Consider the following 21,535-nt stretch of genomic DNA (forward strand, 5'->3'; position numbering starts at 1 on the left):
CCTTCCTTCCTTCCTTCCTACTCTTCCTTCCTTCCTTCCTACTCTTTCTTCCTTCCTTCCTTCCTTCCTACTCTTCTTTCCTACTCTTCCTTCCTTCCTACTCTTTCTTCCTTCCTTCCTTCCTACTCTTCCTTCCTTCCTACTCTTTCTTCCTTCCTTCCTTCCTACTCTTCCTTCCTACTCTTCCTTCCTTCCTACTCTTCCTTTCTACTCTTCCTTCCTTCCTTCCTACTCTTCCTTCCTTCCCTTCCTTTCTACTCTTCCTTCCTTCCTTCCTTCCTTCCTACTCTTCCTTCCTTCCTTCCTACTCTTCCTTCCTTCCTTCTCTTCCTTCCTTCACAGTATATTAAATAAGCTCTGTCTCCATTTCTAGCCTCACTACTATTGTATGCAGAACAAATAAATCACACCAGGCAGTAGAGCCCGAGAGAGAGGGGGTGGGTGTATGCCAGATTGTGTAAGACTGCACAATCCTGAGACCAGCTACAAATGAGAAATGAGTAAAGAGGGAGACAAAAAGAGACAGAGGTTCCACTTTACACCTGGCTGCAGGTATTTTTTTTCACCCTCTTCAAAGTCTCTTTCCTCCTACTCTGTTTATCTCTCTCCTCTGGTTCTCACACACACCTTAATACCTCTTTCAGCCCTGGCAAGTCGCTACAGATCCAGCATGTGAGAGTTTGGTTTGGGGTGAGCGCAGGTCAATCAATCACCCACTCTGATGGCTGTATTACAAGTCTGTTCTGCCATGTCATCACACAGGAATCTTTATGGAGGCAGACAGCACTGTGGGCAAGTTTTAAATAATCGTTTTTATAATACACAGAAAGAGCAAGAGCTTTTATCTCTGAAGTGTTTCGGTGAGGGACAGGAACGGGATGAAACATAGCATTACAGATGGTGGGGAAATACACACTGAGGTCTAAGATAAAATGAGTTTGTGTATAGCAGTTATAGGGGTATATCACACACACACAGCCAGTCCTTAAGTGCCCTCATTGCATGGATGTGGATACAGTCTGTGGGTGGTTAGGAGACTGTTAAGGCCACAGTAAGATAAATATTACCTTTATATGGAGTAAGAACCATACATACCCTGTAGCTGTGTGTGAGATAATGAAATACAGTCAGCCCCCATTCTGTCTGAAGAGCAACAAACCCATGAAAGCTCACAAGAAGCCTATTCCACACTGGTTACATCTGCACAGCGGCAGAATACGGTCCTGTTTTAAATTACATTTACACACAGTTCAACCAGAGTGACAACCGAATTCTGACATTTTCGTGACCAATATTTGAATTTGGGGATTTTAATAAACCTGGTAAACATCACACAATGAAAGGGATGGAAATGGAGATATGAATGTTTTCTATGTAGGCGACAAAGCTAAACATGACTTTGTGGACAGTGTCATGCACTTGCATTATAAACAGTTTCGCTGATAAAAAGAGAAGAGCTCTAGTTTTATTGCTACTTACAGCTATTACGTCATGATGTAATTTTTTAGGCCAAACTGGAAATAGGATTTGCTGTGCGTTTCTTGTAGAGTTTTTTTTTAGAAATAGTTGTTTTCATTTGTTTTTTAATTATATGCAATATAAGGTCGGCGATTACACGCATACATTGAGTCAAACCTGAAAAGTCAACTTTCAAAGTAAAAATCAATCTGGAAATGTCCTCATTACTATAAACCTAAATACAACTCTAAAATACAAATATAAAAAAAAATCTGCCAAATTCATCTTTGCTTCATATTAATTTTTTTTTTTTTTTGAAGAATCAACATTGCATAAGAAACAGGTTTACACTTCATGGCAGCCAGTTTGAAATAAATTCCTCCTGTGAACTGACTTTGCTTCTTATCACAGAATGACAAAATCAGGCAGAAATTATGTTATGTTATTTTATAGTATTCTATACAGTGATAAAGGTTATCGATTGGCATTGCATTATAAATACATTATCCTTATTAAAATACCCGAGATGGCTTGAAGAACATATGAATTAAACCATATACTGTTGCAATGGCGTGTTAATTCTCTTCATGTTTAATCGAAACAGAGAATGTATATTGCAGGCCTACATGCAGGGGCAGACTGGTTAAGGAAAAAACATCCCTGGCACTGAAAGCACACCTGCCCACATATCCACACAGTCACGCACATTCAAATGTGAGGTAGTAAGGGGGGTCCCCCGTGAAAATTTTGATTTTTCAGACCTACAAGTGTGCATTTTAAGGTGTTTGAAGGTCATAAAAAATTAGATAACATTAGCTTTAAAAGCATGTCAGTGGACAGTAGCATCAATTATTTGTCAAGCAGATAACAGATTATTAAATATGAGAATGAGGATAAATGTTGAAATGAATGATCCACACTTGGAAATGCAAAATGTTTCTGCTTATTGTTGACTTTGTGTATATTAAGCATTTCCTGGAACGTAACAAGTTTTATTTCTCCTACGAGTCTCACTCCCTCCAACTATGAGAATGAAGGAAACATAAATTACATGTGAGAGTTTAGCGTTCCATGATGCTCACATCGCCCTATTTTGTTTAAAATAGGAAAAAATACTGCTCTCTAAAGATAACTGAAGTAAATATAAAATAATCCATAAATTTTAAAAAAGCCCAGGTGGGATGGATGCGGGAAAAAATGTTGGTGGTATTGACTTGATCGAAAAGTCCTGCAGACTGGGGTGATTAAAGGGATAGTTCACCCAAAAAATAAATAGTCTGCATTTACTCAACCTCAAATTGTTCCAAACCGGTATGAATTTCTTCTGCTGAACACAAAAGATGATATTTTGAAGAATGTCTGCAACCAAACCGTTGATAGGCCTCATTGACTTAGTAACGAGAAAAAAACAAAACAAAACAATGGAAGGCAATGGTATGTCCCCATATAAACAGCTAAGTAAATGTGTGTGTGTGTTTCATAGAACACTGTTAAAGAATGTGTTAATGCAGGTACTATATAGAGTTCACCTGTACGGATGTAGGTATATTCACACCAGTCTAATCTCCTGTCTGTCAAGCCGCCTCCATTGCGCTGACAAAGTAAATGACTAATGAGAATTCACACATAAATGCTGTCGGCCCTCAGCCTTCTTTCACAGGCCCTGTAAAGGTCTGAATCTCAGTCTCACTAAACCTCAACACACTCTTCTCAGTCGTCTGTGAAGAGAAGCTTTGAATCTTCAATTGCAGTGGATTAGATGGTCAATTAATTGTAACTATTGTCAAATGCCCTAAATTTTACTGTTTATACAAACTCGCTCTTTCTCACACACAAAAACATGCTCTATCCTATTTCCCCATTTCAAAAGTTGACTTAAAATTATCACAATGCACCTATTTAGTGATGTGACCTGAGTGGCAGGATGAACTTTCCTCTTTGACCTCTAACGCCTGTGACCCCAGCACTGCCCTAATGGAGACAGGAAGGTATTATGGGGTCTGGTTGAGAGGGGGTGAAAGGTGAGGATCACAGGTCAAGCTCTAAAAATGATCTGTCTCTATGGCAACGCATAGAGAGGCATTATGGTTGCCTCATCCTTTGAAATCTCAGCTATTTGCTGAAAATTTGGAGGAAAATGACCTGATAATTACTCCCATAATGAACTGGTGTGGACTGTGGATTTCTTTTATACATAATATGCAGGTTTGTGTGGGAGCAACAAATATGTGAACATGCATTTAGTATGTGTTTCAACACTTCTAACATTAGTGGAATGTGGTAAGGCTAGTTTTGACATTTATGCCTTTTCACTGTGAACGTTACAATTACTTGAACTACTAAGCTTATTTAAAGAACAAAAACACTGAATTACCCTTAGCCTGGACGACTAATTTGGTGGTTCGCATGTTCATTACTTGCCCTTATTTTATTGTAATTGAATTGTGCCACAAACTATTTTTACATTTTTAAAACCATTTCAAAAACTGACTTGAAATCAACTAAGTTGACATTGTAAGACTTGAAAAACTGGAAGAACTGGTTGAGGAACGACCACTCTGGGAATTACCATTTGAACTCACCATTTGAGAGAAAAGTCTCACCTAACCTACATTTCTTTCCCTCATCCCCCATGCAAAGATCACCAAAAACTCACCCAAGAATCTAAATGGTTTAATGTGAATGATTACATGTTTGGTATCATTTGAAATGTCTCAGTGCGACTGGTACAAATGTCTCATTTCCAAATAAGTAAAGCAAAAGGGAATAAGGTTTTTAAGAGTTTAGAGATAACCGACACACAAAGAATGTGGTCCCTAGACAAATGGTCCCCTACCCCCAAAAGGTGTAACCTCTGAATGCAAATATCCATTGTTAGAACATGTTTCCATGTGAAAGAAGTTTCTGTCTATTTAAAGAAATGCAGCAAAGGGTTTATGGCCTTCTATACTTTGGATGAGGCTGAGAGTGGCCGAGTCTCTCAGCTTCATCTATTTCTTAAATGTTGTGTTCGTAACTCTTCTCTTTATTGCAGAGCATTTGATGTTTTGTATTTATTATCTTTGCAAGTGATTATGAAATTCTCATGATACATTTACCCGACATAATATATTGTTACATTTGATTATTCTAACTGACTTTGACATTATTTTCATTAGAGTTAAAAGGAATAGTCAAACATTTGGTTACATTTAATGATGGACGGATATCATTAAAACCTTTTCATTTATGGAGTTAGATGAAATAACGAGAAAATACATGAGAAAATGTATTGCATTTAATCAAAATACTATGCCACGAGAAAAGACAGTAACACGTAAAGACCTTCCATGCTGGTCGGATGCAGGATTTTGAGCCGATCGAGCGCGAATTTACAAAATGAATTATAAATTTGTTAAATATAATATATCATAGATTAAAATCACAAATATATTATACTTCTTTACATTTTCAGACAAGGAGTTTGTATTGACAAGCCTTCCTTTTCTAGTTCAAAATTAATGTAGTCGTATGAATTTCTTTGAATTTATTCTTCTTGAAAATAAAATTCATATTTAAATTCTGGAACATGTTTTCTACCTCAATTCATATTCAGGAATTTAAAAAGCATTCTCAACTCAAATCTAAATGGCGCACAACCTGGGTAGAGGTGGATTTAAATCCAAATCCATGCATAATCAAGCAACACGTAAATCAAGGTATACAAGGCAGGGTCACAACGGTAGTTACGGAAATTATAATGGATGGATGAAGAGACAGACAGACGGATGGATGGACTGGTGTCAAAGCACACCGGGAGGAGGGGGGGGGGGGGGCATAGGTGACCTATCAGAGGATTAAGAAAAAGACTATGTGTGCTGTCATTGGGTCAGTGAGAACACCAGGGGGCTGATACGCTGAAGCATGGACGGCCCTGAGCGCATCTGCAATGTGTGTGTGTGTGTGTGTGTGTGACCTACAGGGCACTGTTAAGCTTGAAGGCGCATTACCAACATATAGACTTTAGGAGATGAACTCCCGTCATCTTAAATCCTCAATGCATATAGCAAAGCACCCCAAATTGACCCCAGATCTGTGATAACTATACCTCAAAGATAGTTTAACACTGAGCTTTGCAAGACCTCAAGTTAACCCAGCATCACCTCAGAAAGTGGTTCCTGGACTGAAACACATCTGCTATTAAAAATACAGTCATTTGTTGGTCAAATAAGCATATAGTTCATTATGGCTCATTATCATTAAAAATTCCTTCATAATAAAGGTGAAAATTTTAAACACTTTAAAACTTCAGATTAAGCACTAATGGGATGATCCTCTGCATAGTAAACAGACTGAAATCCTTTAGTAATCTGCTGAAGTGGCTGCAGGAGTGAGCAGGGGCTGAGGATCGCCTTCATTTCCAGAAGACAAACTGATGATTTCAGGTGAATGAATGAGAGTGTGACAGCATATTACCGGAAAAGCTGAAGATTAAAGTGTATGGCGGATGTGATTTTGATGTAAAACCCTGAACCAAAATTAATCAGCCAACGTAAAAATGAAGTAAAAAAAAAAAGCCAATCAACAACAAAATTTGTGAATTTTAACCCATTAAACCCAAAGTGTATTGCTGATGAACGGATGGATAGATTTCTTTAAATACAGAAATACAGTTAATCTTCCTGTGGGGTGTGGCCAATTAAATTCAAATTTCACACTCGTGACTTAAAAGGGAGACAATTCTTCCCTTTATAACATTGACCAATGAAGGCAACTTGGCTTCAACATTTCCCCTTGCTGGTCATTCTACAAAACAGATATGACAAATCATGGAAGTTGTGGAACATATTCTTTGTGTTTAAACAAAACAAATTCTACTGCCCATTGTCCCATTCACTTCTACTGACAGACCTTTCCTGACCTCAGTTATTACCAACTACAAATTCCGACCCTCAAAACCCCATTAGTCTCTATATGAGCTCTGACAATAACCCAGCCTCACACATACTCAGGCCATGGCTCCATTATAAAGACCCTATAGACCCTCCTCCTGAGTCCTTAACACTCAAAAAAGCGGCTTCTCTGGTTTTCTTTCTTTTTTTCCCCCTCCTGTCTATCCCATTCTTACTCTCTCATGTGCATCTTGCTGTGCTGAAGGTATGGCCTTTTGAAGTGCGCTGCACTCTAATTGGACAAAAATGTAGTTTGGGGCTTGCTGGGTTATTATTACCCACCCTGACCCCCTTGATAGCGGCCAATCCGCATGTCGTTAAGGGAACCTGCCATTCCCACGGCGATGGGAGCCGTAGTGCTGGGGGTCTGGATTCCGTTAGCTTGGCCCGTAAAATCAAGACCCATTTTAATCAAAGGATGGAGGGGTCAGTTCTGGGCATCCAATTACAACACCAGATGTTGAACGAGGGTCACCCTGACCAGCTCATTACGCTTTTTTTTTTGGTGCAAAGATATTGAGAGGGACTGCTTCTGTTTTGGCTACTTGTAATTTTGCCAACAGAAAGGGCAGATTGTGTTCGTTTTGGATCTATTCTTTGATGGAGACAACGTTTGAGGAATTGTTTTTATTTTTAAATAAACCAGTTTAACAGACTTTAATTGGAAAATTAGTGAAAGCATGTAAGCACAAGATCACCATTGTCTGCCCCAGGGAAAGGTGGTTGAAGAGCTGTCTATCAACTATGATGTCAACTGGCACACAGTCCACTTATGCAAGTCATTTTACTGTGGGGACACCTTGGAAACATCCCCAAGGCAGTTATTTTCTATGTGCATTATAGGCATACAACAAACGGGGAAAGACAACCTTTCAAACAATTCAAAAAGCTTTCTAGGTTAATTAAAATCTGATATATCAACAAAACAAAGCTCTTACTGTATGTACATCATGGTGTCTGCATTGGTGAAAGCATTAGAGAGAGTGCAGAAACTGCGTTACAATGATAAGATCTTCATTCTGGCGATCAACAGACTGTCATCTGCTGCTCAATGCTTATACACAGCAACATTTTATGTGATGGGAATAGATCTAAATACGTCAAAACTTCTTACGATTCGGTAATCTCGATACCTGCAATAGTAAAAACGTATAATAGCTGTAGTAAAAGTATTTGAGAAAGTTTCACATGTAATATTTAGCTATTTCATATGCAAGCATGTCAGCCAATCACAGCAGTGGCTGGCTACACTGAATCCAACAACAGACACGCCCCTTCAAACAGAGCGTTCAAATCAGAGGCTAAAATCAGGCTAGAAAAAAATGCCTTATTACTAAATTATGACTATTTTTAAAATTATACTTTTTAATCTAAAAAACATACTAACACTACAAGGGCAACCCAGGAAACATTATAAAATAATAAAGTAACCCCATGTCAGGGGACCTTTAACAAAATGATTTTTCACAATATTAATTCTTTTCTTTTTATCAAATAAATACAGCATTGGCAATCATAAGGGACTTTAAAAAACATTTAAAAAACCCACCCCACCTTCCCACCCACTTTCATTTCTTCAATATCTGAGAGCAATAACATATTCTGGTGTGAACAAAACTGATGTCAATACCAGAGCATCACTATTAGAAAACAACTGGCAAGATACCAAATGCATGTAAATACAAATACATACTAAAGTGAGATGACAAGTCTATAAAAGTGTCAGTGACAGAGAACAATTTACGCAATACTATTCGTTCTATCTACTACAAATGTTCTTTCAGCCTTTTTTGACGTGCAGATACAAAGTGGTTAAATGTTACGCAATAATATTTCCCATGGAATTCTGCCAAAACCCCTGTAAAGTCCGCAATTAGAGAAAAAGAAACAGCTAAACAATAGACTTTTCGTGGCATCAGCCTTTTTTTCCATCCCTGCTAGGACAATTTATACATCCTCATTCTTGCCACATGCAAGATCATCTCCTGTCTGTCTGCGCTTGAGCTTTATTGTGAAGCTTAACACTGAATAACCCTTAAACACCGTGGGTGGAGGTGGGAAAAGGACCAAGTTTCGGTAAAAGATTATGCATATTTTAATGAGCACAGGAGGGGTGTGATCAAGAATAAATGCTATTCCCAAGCCAATACTCCTTATGTAAGGATTCTAGTTAATGATTTATTAGGGAAAGAAGATGGGATCAAATTCTACCCTGTGCTACACTACCATTTAAAAGTTGTTGTTTTTTTTTTTATTTAAAGAAATTAATACTTCAGCAAGGATGCAATAAATTAATCAGAAGTGATATTAAATACACTTTTGAATTTCGCACTTGACTTTGATATTAGTGCTAAAGTGCTGTTCTTTTGAATTTTTACTTAAAATTATTTTTAATAATTTCCATTAAAATATTAAGCAGTACAAATGTTTTCAATATGAATAATAATAAGAAACATATCTTGAGAACCAAATCAGCACATTAAAATGATTTCTGAAGGATCGTGTGACATTGAAAGACTGGAGTACTGATGCTGATAAATCAGCTTTGACTAATAATACATTTTAAAATATGTTAAAGTTTTGAGATGATCTTGAACTGTAATAATATTTCACAATATTACTGTTTTTACTGTATTTTTGATTAAATAAAAGCAGTCCAGTGGCCTGTTGCATGAAGCTAGCTGAAAAAGCAAGTATGTTTTGAGTTGACAAATCTAGATAAATCCAAACTGGTTTAGAATTAGATCAGATTTGGCAGTCTCACAAAGCTTGGTATAAATGTTCTCTGTCAAATCAGGTTTAATCCAGAGGTTGTGATTAACTCTGAAATGCGAGCACCTGAAAGTGTGACACATGCGGCAAACAGCCAAAAACACTGAACATAGAGCATCAGCAATTCACTTCTCTTCTGAAGATTAAGGGTGTAATCACACCAGGAAAGTCCGATAGTTCACTTGCTTTGGTCCAGACCAAATAAATTATTATTATTATTTTTTTGGTACGGTTCGCTTTCACACTGCTCTTTTTGCAAGTGAACCAAAATTTGTAAACCAAACCACACGTGTGCTAAGGTCGTCCATTCATTGGACAAGGATTCTCAAGGGAAATCAGGAAGTGCAAAAAATGCTCAGCATGGAGATATTTCCATATATTTCATACTGCAATATTTGTTCTTTTACTAATTTTGTGTTAATTCTGTACAAACGCAATATGAAGAAGTATGAGTATCATATGATACAATGTCATCTATACGAAGTTGTAATTCGGATTTTGAGAAGACGACGAGTGTAACGTTTGAGTGGCTCTATAAACGCGGGGAAATACGACAACTCTCGTCTCTCGTGCAACTTTTCATTCGACCACCTTCTGTTTTTTTTATCTCAACTGTTTTTTTTATCTCAACTTTGCGTTACAAGTGGCACTGCACAGAAGACGGAGAAGGTATAAAGTTTTCATTCATAGAGAGGGGCTATGTTCACTCATTCAAATAATGAGATTCTTATTGTGTACTAACAAGTGCTGTCAATGTTAACGCTTGCGATTAAGTTTGTCCAGTTTAACGTAAATTAACGCATCATCATCCTTGTAATGCAACTATCCTTACATTAATAATAATAATAATAATTCATTACATAATATAGAATTTTTCTCGGCACTCACTTTAAGGGGGAAACTTGTCAACCACCACCAAAAGGTGCTGAACTGCAAATGCTTTATGAACTGCAAATGATATTTTTTTTGCATCTTTGCGCGATTAGACATTCACACACAACGCGCAGAAAGACGCGCAATATTCTCTTTCGACGCAGTGCTTTCTTGCAATTGGGTCGGTTCATGTTCACACCGTAAACGAACCGTACCAGAGTTCGTTTGGAACCGTACCGAGACCACCTCTTCAGCTGGGTCTTGGTTCGGTTGTTTGGTCCGCACCCGAGTTCGATTGCTGTATTCACACCTGCCCAAAAGGTCCGCACCAAGGGGGCAAATGAACTAGAGTTCGATTCAATCGAACCAAACAAGGCAGGTGTGAATACACCCTAAGAGATCATTTGAAAATGATCATGAGAAAATGATCATGAAACAAACGCAAAGCATTTACACATAAAAACCGCTCGTTTCATGTCTTAGGCCATCAATGTGTATTTACATTTACGAGTCATTAAATCATGTTTAATTTTGACTTCTCTGTGCATGCTTTTTGGTGGACCCCATTAGCCTCCAGTGTATGACTGATAGACAACAACGGTTTGACTGAAAAATGTCAAAATTGAAAATACTGCGGAAACAAAGGCACCTACATCTTGGATGCCCTTGAGGTAAGCTAAAACATATCAAAAATTAATTTCAAAGTGAACTATCCCTTTAAGGTATTTCTGTCCCTCCCAAACTGTATTTAAATGGAATGTTTAGCAGCCAGAATTTAAACATTTTCAGGGGGAGAAACACCTCCTAACATGATCCATATCACCCGTCAGAAAACAATTGCAACGTCTCATTTTGTCATTAGCTCTAAAACATCACTTTGGTTTTGCGTTATTTTGACTTCAGTAATACCACTTTTCAAAGAAACGCCTCAGTGACTGACACACATTCGTTCACCAGCATCAGTGAGTGTAAATTGCTTCAGGTAACTTAACATCTGTGCTCAACTCTCATATAACTGTTACACCAAAAGATTTTAGCATCTAGCTTTTACAGAATTTCCCCTAGAGGAATTCACATTACTGACATGACTAAAGAAAACTGCCTTGCTTTTATCCCTTTCAGCTTTGATCTGCACATCCCAGAGGAATTATCCAACTACACTGTGTCAATCATTGTGAAAACACTTCAATCATTTCTACCAGTGTTACTATTATTAGGCAGGTTCAGGTAGATGGATGTTCAGTTGATATGTTTAGCTATTATCACTGTCTTCATTCCATCTAGGAATACCCAGTGCTCTTTTTCAGTCTCTAAATTGTTTCTCATTATTTTCCTTTTTTTTTAAACATCCTATTTCTGCTCTCCAGCCTGGGGATCTCTTTACTCAAGAGACGAAGACACATTTGCAAACATGCCTCCCACTTTCAATGTACAGAACCCAACTGTTCTCATTACCATTTTTGCCTAAACAAAGCTGTGATTAGTAGATGCAGCGTTACATTTATCAACAAAGATTACTGATAAAAATGTTTGTCAATTAAGTGGGGTTTTTATTTTTATTTAGGCAACAATGATAATAAAGACAAAACGGGAAAAAGTGCATCATGACAATAATTAATTTTAATTAAACCATACAAAACTAATACATCCATTAAAAAAATATTAAAGCACTAACAATGAATATTATGGTTTCAAATGATCTACTAATGTTGGGCATTGAACCTCGCGAGCTGAACAGTTAACCTTTTGCTCACAATACATACACTATGAGATTAGTCAGATAAAATGTGTGTCACGTTAACTTATGAATATATGCACTTCCCATTATAAAGCACTTAAATACAGACATGAATAACTAAAGCCTAAGGAATTCACAGCACGTCACGAATAGTGACGTCACTATAATTTATATTAATGATTAATTCCATTAATTAATTATACAAGTTCTTTACAACAAAGACATGTTTTCACATATCGTGTTTGATAAATATATAAAAATGTTATTTTGGTCAACATTTACAGTGGAGAAAATAATTATTTGGGTCCATCTGCCCCGCAATACAATGAAGTCATCCAATACCCTGAGCAGAGAAACAGCCCCAGAGCATAATGTTTCCACCTCTGTGTCTCATAGTCAGCATTTCTCTTCCTCTAAACACGACAAGCTGAGTTGATGCCAAAGAGCTCAATTTTGGTCAAATCTGACCACAGCACTTTCTCCCAAGCCTTCTCGGAATCATTTAAATGTTCATTGGCAAACTTCAGATGGGCCTCTGTACATGTGCCTTCTTGAGCAGGGGATTTTAATCCATTGCGGCATAGTGTGCAACCAATGGTTTACTTGGTGACTGTTGTCCCAAATTGCCTTGAGATCATTAATAAGCACCACCCGTGTATTTCTGGGCTGATCCCTCACCTTTCTCATGATGATCATCTGAGATCTTGCATGGAGGTCTAGACCGAGGGTGATTCATGGTTATTTTGTATTTCTTACATTTCCAAATAATGGCACCAACAGTTGTCTCCTCCTCACCAAGCTTCTTGCTGATGGTCTTGTAGCCCATTTCAGCCTTGTGCAGGTCTATAACCTTGACCCTGAAGTCATTTGACAGCTCTTTGGTTTTGGCCATGGTGGTGGAAACGTTGGAATGGAAGATACAGATTCTGTGGACAGGTTTCTTTCATACATATAACGAACCGGCATTAGGACTACTCTCCTACAGTGACAGGACTAATCTGTGTTACACATAAGCACATAACCAATCTGAGGGAGGCAGAATTCTTGCTGGTTAGTAGGGGATCAAATAATTATTTCACTTGATCAAATGCTAATCAATTTATAACCTTTATATAATGTGTTTTTGCTAGATTTATTGGTTTGATATTCTATCTCTATCCATTAAAATAAACCTACCATAAAAAAATGATAGACCCTTCATTTCTATTTAAGTGGGCAAACTTACTAAGTCATCAGGGGATCAAATAACTATTTTCTCCACTGTAGATTGCGTTTAGTCAAAGTAAAATTTACAAAAATGACATGACGAAATACTGACTAAGCTTAAAGGATATTTTAGTCATATTATAAAACTATAACTATAACCAGTATATCAGCCCAACAATGTCTTACACAATTAAAAGCCTTTTGGAAAATTCAGAGGAATTAGAACCTGTCGGACTTCCAGGCCCACATGCAATCTGCAGAACTCAACAGAAAGCTGCAGAGATTTCCACACTGATCTCATGAAGTAGCGTGTGTATGACACGCCAATTCGTATTTCCATTTTTGGCGTGCTATCAAGACGCATAATCGCCTTTCAGCGTGTTTATGAACGCCGTTGACTTAACGTTATATAAATATATGACTTACCTCAACCCCGTCCCTAAACCTAACCGTCACTGGGGTTAATGGCATTTATGACTGGAGATTTGACTGCGTGTTCGGACACGCGGAATGACGCGGACGTTAATGGCGTAGACATATACGCATACACGCGGATAGCACAAAATGCGTGGAGATAACACGCCACCTGACTTGAAAGTGGCGTGTATGTTTACGCAAAAGTCATGATGTCATGTTGGAACTTGAATGCCTGTTGTTCACAAACTTCGATACATTCATTCCTGCAACTTTGTTGTTCTTTCATTGAACAGTTTAATATGGGTTTTTTTTGATAAAGCTGTTAGCTATCACTAAGTGTCAAAAATCTGCATAGAAAATGTCCAAAACGTTCATATGATTGCTCATCTTAACCCAATAAAACAACAAAATGACTTTCTGAGAGTACATCAGCAAGATAGGGCCATTGATTCTTCCCTTTTCTCCCACATTCAGTCTTTAATCTACTGAGGAAAATAGATTTCTGCAATTATAGCAATATAATGCAGTTATATTATAGTTATGAAAATGACTAAAAACTGAAATTGCTTCAAATTTGGAATCGGCTACATTACAGTAGTTTAATTATGCGTGGAATCACCTGACCAGTCCTGGGGCAGTTTGAGCGATCACACCTGCAGGACTTCACACAATCCACTGGAACCTCTGATGGCAGGCCATGTTCCCTGACGTTTATTCACCTAATGATTACCACAGAAAACATGTGCACCGACTGACCCTCCCGACTGCGAAAAAGAAAAACAGAGGGAGAGAAAAAGTGAGATAAGACTGTGAGACCTACTTACCACACAGTCCTAAATATAGCCACCGCTGACCATTTTTGATACATGTGAGCTTTCCCATTGAGATTACATGTTGGAAGTATGTCCCAGTTTTAACTGGGTCTCTGCTACTGGGCATTCTGGTGATCTACTAATGCATGTCTTTCAAGTCTCTAGCACATATTTTGCGAAAGAAGAGGAATAGAAATAGAAAACATACATCTTGCATCCTTTTTCTTATTTTTCCAATACTTCAACTTTTCTGTAATGATCTTAAAGGGATAGTTCACTTTGAAATTTATTTTTGGTATGTTTTAGCTTACCTCTATAAGCACTTGAGATGTAGGTGTCTTTGTTTCCGCAGTAGTTTCAATTTTGATATTTTTAGGTCAAACCGTTTGTGTCTATCAGTCATATAATGGAGGTCTATGGTCACCACCTCAAAGATCATGCACAGAGAAGTCCAAATACAACATGATTCAATAACTAAATGTAAATACATATTGATGGTCTAAGACACGAAACGAGCGGTATGTGTGAGAAAACGAACAGTATTTATATCGTTTTTACCTCTTGTAACCACAGCCACAAAGCGCCCGCGCCCTCAGATCACTTGGACATGGCTGTGGTTACAAGAGGTAAAATCGATATAAATACTGTTCGTTTTCTCACACAAACCGCTCGTTTTGTGTCTCAGGCCATCAATGTGTACTTAAATTTACGAGTCATTGAATCATGTTTAATTTGGACTTCTCCGTGCATGATCTTTGAGGTGGACCCCATAGACCTCCATTATATGACTGATAGACACAAACGGTTTGACCTAAAAATATCAAAATTGAAAATACTGCGGAAACGTGGATGCCCTTGAGGTAAGCTAAAACATACCAAAAAAAATCATTTCAAAGTGAACTATCCCTTTAAATGTGCTTTGTCATTTTTTGACTAGAAAAGTATAAATATCATTAGCAAAAGTATGTATATTATAATATGTTCGCAGTTATCTTGCTAATTCACATTCTTGATTCACCAGTTATTCTACTGCATGTTATTTAGAATGTCTGTTTTTGTTTGTCTGCCAATTTACCAATAGTAATTCGACACCTCGAGTAGCCAGTTGGCAGAAAATACTGCACCTTACAGCCATGGAACCCAACAACCAAACTGGGTCAGAGAGGGACAGATTCTACCTGACCTAAAAAGCCTCGGCATCCATCTAAAAAGCTCTATGACCAGAGGCATATTAAAACACGGCACACCTAAATCAACACATCAACTGCACTCGTTCCTGTAGCATCCAGTCTCAGGAGGAGAGGGTGGAGCAAACTCTCTCCAATATTTTGAATTTGGAGTGCAGTAGCCATTTTAACCAATATTACAAACGACACCATTAACAGTTAGGACTTCGAATAAATAAAGTCTATCGATTTTCTGATTATCACAAACATTCATTTGGCAATCCCAATACTGATTCTTAAAATCACAATTATAGACACTTTTAAACCAGTTCTTTTTAGTGAAAACATACAGCACAATAGGTGTAGTACTAATCCATTTCAAACTTTTCTGAATAGAAAATATAGCTCAAATGAGTCAACTCTTTTGAGTGAATCAAAAACATACAGAGCGGCCAATATACAGCATGACCAAAGTTATTACTCTTTTGAGCTGGTTAGTAAATCAAAAATAAACAGCATGGCCATTGTAGCCCCCAAAACACAGTTTACAGTGAACATATACAATTTAGTTTGATTCAACAAGTCAAACAAATGACTTTAACGAACCAGTTCTTTAAATAAATAGTCTAAAAAGCCATTTACAGATTTGAATCAATCTAAAACGCTGCTCTGCATAAATTACAGCATTAACCGAGAGTATTTCCGAGAGAAATACACCCTGATGAATTGGTTATTGATACCCAGTCCTACATCGGAAAACACTTGTAATTTCATCATTACAATCCTAACCAATCCTTCAATGCAAATGTTCTTGTTTTTATGTGAATCAGTAAGTGTGTCCTACTGCGTGAGAAAGTGACAGCTACAAAAGTGTGTTGCGACAGGCATCTATGCGTGCATGCGCTCTCAGAATCAGTGTGACACGGAGCACAGGAGGAGCCGAGTGACCTTCGACCTTCAAATGTCAAAATCGGACACATCGCAAAACAAAGACAATAGAAGCTTAACCCCTTTGCACCTCGACCGCAACAGAAAACTCAATGTGTGTGTGTGTTTACTTTAACGATAAGAAGTAAACAGAGACTGATAAAGTGTAGGAATTTCTACTACAGTGTGTGGCAATAGATGGCAGGCTGTGTGACCTCCAAACACAGATACATGAATCGCTGTATGTAGTTGAGGGCGTTAGATTACAGAAGCGGTCTGGGTGTCGCCTTGGTTATCTTTTACTAAGCTCTTATTAGATGTGTGCTTTGAAGATGTTCTATTAGCTCTGCTCCAGGGTCTTCTCCAACCACAGAGCCTCTCTTACACTTATTGATTTACTCAGCACGGGTTTCCCCATCACAAAACCCTTTATTACACTCTCTGGTTCACATCAGAGTATCTAATAAAGAGACAATTAGAGGTTGATTCACTAGAATAAGAGCATTTATAAACTTACATGACTACAGCTGCTCGATTAAAATGAGAAATCATATTATTTCATGTGATTATTGGTTATGCAAAATGTAGGTCAAAACTCAAACAATTTGAGGACAGTAAGATGAAAAAAAATTAGAGTCACAGACAAAAGGACAATACAATATTTTTAACTCTATGTTGTTTTCATATCAATTGATGCCAAAATTGATTAAAAAAATAATGAATTTGATTAAATAAATCACACAGCCTTACTGTAGAGGACAAACCCTGCACATGCACATCTAAGAGCAAACAAGGACAAAACATGCAATTTTAGCAGTGAATTTTGACAACTACTTTTGCATACTGATAACTTGCATTCTCAAGCCATCAGATTCAATATGGAGAATATTTTAACGTTCAAAGGGAAAGAGACAAGGTTACAACCTTTTGGTCTCACACGGTCTGATACACGGAGGTGTCCTGGTTGACCTTGTAGACCCCCAAAGCCTGTCTGACTGACTCCGTCTAATTCTCAATGCCTAGTAATCCATTAACACGGTCAGTTAAGTTTGGTGGGAAGCAAACCATTAACGCATGACAGACAACAGTTTGCTAAATAGAGGAGAAATTATTGCTTGTATATTTCCTGTGTGCTGGTGTAACTTTGTTTTTAAATAAACTGTTAAATACTCTATATTCTGGTTATGTAATCAGCAACTATAATGAAGTCATTCGGCTGATTTCCTCAACATTTATACTTAACATGTATTTACTTTTTATTCAAAGCGACTTACAAATGAGAAATAAAGCAATTTGTCAAAAGAGCCAATAACATTTGTAATACAGATCACCAAGTTAAAGTATTAGCTGATTAGTACACAAACTAGAGCAGAGGTTAAATACAAAAAAAGGAGAGAACAATAAGAATTAATAGGGTTATTATCTTTATTATATTTTTATTAATTAATTTGAATAAAAAATATATATATATAAAGATAAGATGAAAAACTTAAACTAATTGAGACTTAGAAATGTTGCCTTGGCATCTAACTAAAACAAGTTGAAGCAAAAATAATAATAGCAGGAAATACACTCACCGGCCACTTTATTAGGTACCCCATGCTAGTAACGGGTTGGACCCCCTTTTGCCTTCAGAACTGCCTCAATTCTTCGTGGCATAGATTCAACAAGGTGCTGGAAGCATTCCTCAGGGAGTTTGGTCCATATTGACATGATGGCATCACACAGTTGCCGCAGATTTGTCGGCTGCACATCCATGATGCGAATCTCCCGTTCCACCACATCCCAAAGATGCTCTATTGGATTGAGTATATGGTGACTGTGGAGGCCATTTGAGTACAGCGAACTCATTGTCATGTTCAAGAAACCAGTCTGAGATGATTCCAGCTTTATGACATGGCGCATTATCCTGCTGAAAGTAGCCATCAGAAGTTGGGTACATTGTGGTCATAAAGGGATGGACATGGTCAGCAACAATACTCAGGTAGGCTGTGGCGTTGCAACGATGCTCAATTGGTACCAAGGGGCCCAAAGAGTGCCAAGAAAATATTCCCCACACCATGACACCACCACCACCAGCCTGAACCGTTGATACAAGGCAGGATGGATCCATGCTTTCATGTTGTAGACGCCAAATTCTGACCCTACCATCCGAATGTCGCAGCAGAAATCGAGACTCATCAGACCAGGCAACGTTTTTCCAATCTTCTTTTGTCCAATTTCGATGAGCTTGTGCAAATTGTAGCCTCAGTTTCCTGTTCTTAGCTGAAAGGAGTGGCACCCGGTGTGGTCTTCTGCTGCTGTAGCCCATCTGCCTCAAAGTTCGACGTACAGTGCGTTCAGAGATGCTCTTCTGCCCACCTTGGTTGTAACGGGTGGTTATTTGCGTCACTGTTGCCCTTCTATCAGCTCGAACCAGTCTGGCCATTCTCCTCTGACCTCTGACATCAACAAGGCATTTCCGCCCACAGAACTGCCGCTCACTGGATGTTTTTTTCTTTTTCGGACCATTCTCTGTAAACCCTAGAGATGGTTGTGCGTGAAAATCCCAGTAGATTAGCAGTTTCTGAAATACTCAGACCAGCCCTTCTGGCACCAACAATCATGCCACGTTCAAAGTCACTCAAATCACCTTTCTTCCCCATACTGATGCTCGGTTTGAACTGCAGGAGATTGTCTTGACCATGTCGACATGTCTAAATGCACTGAGTTGCCGCCATGTGATTGGCTGCTTAGAAATTAAGTGTTAACGAGCAGTTGGACAGGTGTACCTAATAAAGTGGCCGGTGAGTGTATATTAAAATTGAAATATAAATATAAATAAATTAAACCTAAATTGTATTTTTTTTTAATTAAACAAATTTAATAAATTTCACAAAAGCACATAACAAAATTACAAAACATAAATAAATTAAATTTAAAATGAGAACTGAAAATATAAAAATAAAGGCCAATTCAAAATATTAACTAAAAACTTCCAAAGTATCCAAGTTGTGGAGACACTAGTATCATTGTATTTTTGTAACACATTGACTTGTATCTTGTTTATTTGTGTATTATTCAACAATTATTGTTGAATATTAAACAAGGAAAACTTGCATTTCTTCAATTTGACGACCATTCGGTGTCTCATTCTGTCCTGGAAAACCCTTCAATCTCAGATGACATTCTAAGGCCGTGTGTCCACCCAAGCTTTTTTAGCCATCTGAAAACGGCAGACGCTCTGCTGACGACGCCGTGCTTTGGGCGCTTGAGAGCGTTTTTCAACGCAGCGTTTTTTTTTCCATTGAGACCCTTCGTTGTTATGATACAGAATATCCGCAGCACAGTTTACTTGTACCTGATTTTGCAGATAATTTGTTTCATACAAAAAAATTATTTTTCATCCATTTTGTTGGGTTAGCTCTGTTGGTTGATGTCGTTGTACAGAAAGAATGTTGTGACAGTTGGTCAGTGTGGTTTAGACCCGCCCCTCCTCCACTGTGATTGGACGGGTGGGTAAAAAGTGACAGTGATGAGCGCTGCGTTTCATCCAAATTTGAACATTTTTCAACTCTCGGCGACCAGTAAAAAACGCTGGGCGCTCAGCGCTTCAGCGTGAAAAAAACACTCAGCGCCTCGTTACACTCATGGCGTTTAAAAAACGCGGCGCTCCCATTGAAAACAATTGAAAACATATGCCAGGCACGAGGAAAAAAACTTTGGTGGAGGCCGTTTTTTTAAACGCCATGAGCGTAACGAGGCGCTGAGTGTTTTGTTTTTTACTGGTCGCCGAGAGTTGAAAAATGTTCAACTTTGGATAAAACGCAGCACTCATCACTGTCACTTTTTACCCACCCGTCCGATCATAGTGGAGGAGGGGCGGGACTAAACCACATGGACCAACTGTCACAACATTCCTTCTGTACAACGACATCAACCAGCAGAGCTAACCCAACAAAATGGATGAAAAATACATTTTTAGTATGAAACAAATGATCTGCGAAATCAGTTACAAGTAAACTGTGCTGTTATTCTGTATCTTAACAATGAAACGTCTAAATGGAAAAATCGCTGCGCTGCCAAAACGCTATCAAGCGCCCAAAGCACGGCATCTTCAGCAGAGCGTCAAGCGTTTTCAGCGGACTAAAAACGTTTTGGTGGACACACGGCCTAAGGCTCTCTCACGACCAATTCGTACGAATTTGTACAACCTTCCTCGTACGAATTTGTACGATTTGTCTAAACCCATGTGACGGGTAGGTTTAGGGGCGGGATCAGGAGTCTGTTTTTAATTTGGACCTTTCCGATGATACATTTCCCATGTTTCGGTCAGTTATCAAGTTTGATTAGATGTTGATGATGATAATAATAATAATATATAAATAATGCTAAAATAACACTTAAACATTCCAACAAATGGCATGTGTTATCGTGTGTTAGGCAGGGCTACCTGTTTGGTCGGCCGATGTAAGATAAGTGGAGTGTTCGAGAAACCTGTTTGAAAAGTCATTAATATTGTAATTCTGTTAAGCGCCACTAGAGGAGAAATCCAACATTTCATCTTTAGTTAATTGCTAAACATGACACTTGAAATCAGCAATGTTTTGACTTGCAAATTGAATCTCTCTATCTCCCACTCTGTCTCTTTTTTAGAACAATATTTGCACTGTGTAACTAGGGGATTTCCAATTAACTCATTTCTGAAAGGCCGACTCCTCACCAAACCCATCAACTCCTTTCATGGGCATGGCATAACACAAGCTATAACCTGCTTTCCCACTTGCCATGTAACCAACCCAAAGCTCTCACGATTGGATTTCCACTATGTTCTAAACATGACCAAACTCCTTTAATCTCAAACCACCCCTGAGCTAATGCAATGATTTTAAATCAAAGAGATAACAGTACGCAGTGACACTGGAAAATGTCCAGTCGCACTTTATACATTTCCGATGTTTCGGTTAAACATACCTCCTGAGAGTGTCGGAGACTGTGTGCGACTGTGGATTAGTATATTAGTGGAATCTAGGTTACAGACAGTAGACTGGTCCATCTGTTGTATTTTTCTCTAACCTATTAAATCCCTCCATCACCACCTGGACGAATAGACAACACAATGGGCAACAGTTTTAAAGCACACGCATTAGGGTATAACAATTAACTGTCTCTCTTCAGCTAAGAACTATTTGCGTGTGTGTAAACTGCACAGGTGTGTTGTGGTTAATCTCCAAATGTGATCTCACTATTGATGGA

At 38.2% G+C, this 21,535-nt stretch overlaps 1 long non-coding RNA gene across 1 annotated transcript in view; it reads right to left on the minus strand.

The window, feature by feature from the left end:
* The window catches only part of LOC148976853 (uncharacterized), a 64,592-nt gene that overhangs the window by 20,918 nt on the left and 22,139 nt on the right, over positions 1-21,535 (minus strand). Inside the window, exon 2 of the long non-coding RNA XR_016145926.1 lies at positions 14,015-14,159. This is a non-coding gene — a long non-coding RNA (uncharacterized LOC148976853). The remainder of the gene's footprint in view (positions 1-14,014; positions 14,160-21,535) is intronic.

This window comes from Pimephales promelas, chromosome 13 (genome assembly GCF_988280905.1).
Source record: "Pimephales promelas chromosome 13, fPimPro1.hap1.1, whole genome shotgun sequence".
NCBI classification, from domain to species: domain Eukaryota; kingdom Metazoa; phylum Chordata; class Actinopteri; order Cypriniformes; family Leuciscidae; genus Pimephales; species Pimephales promelas.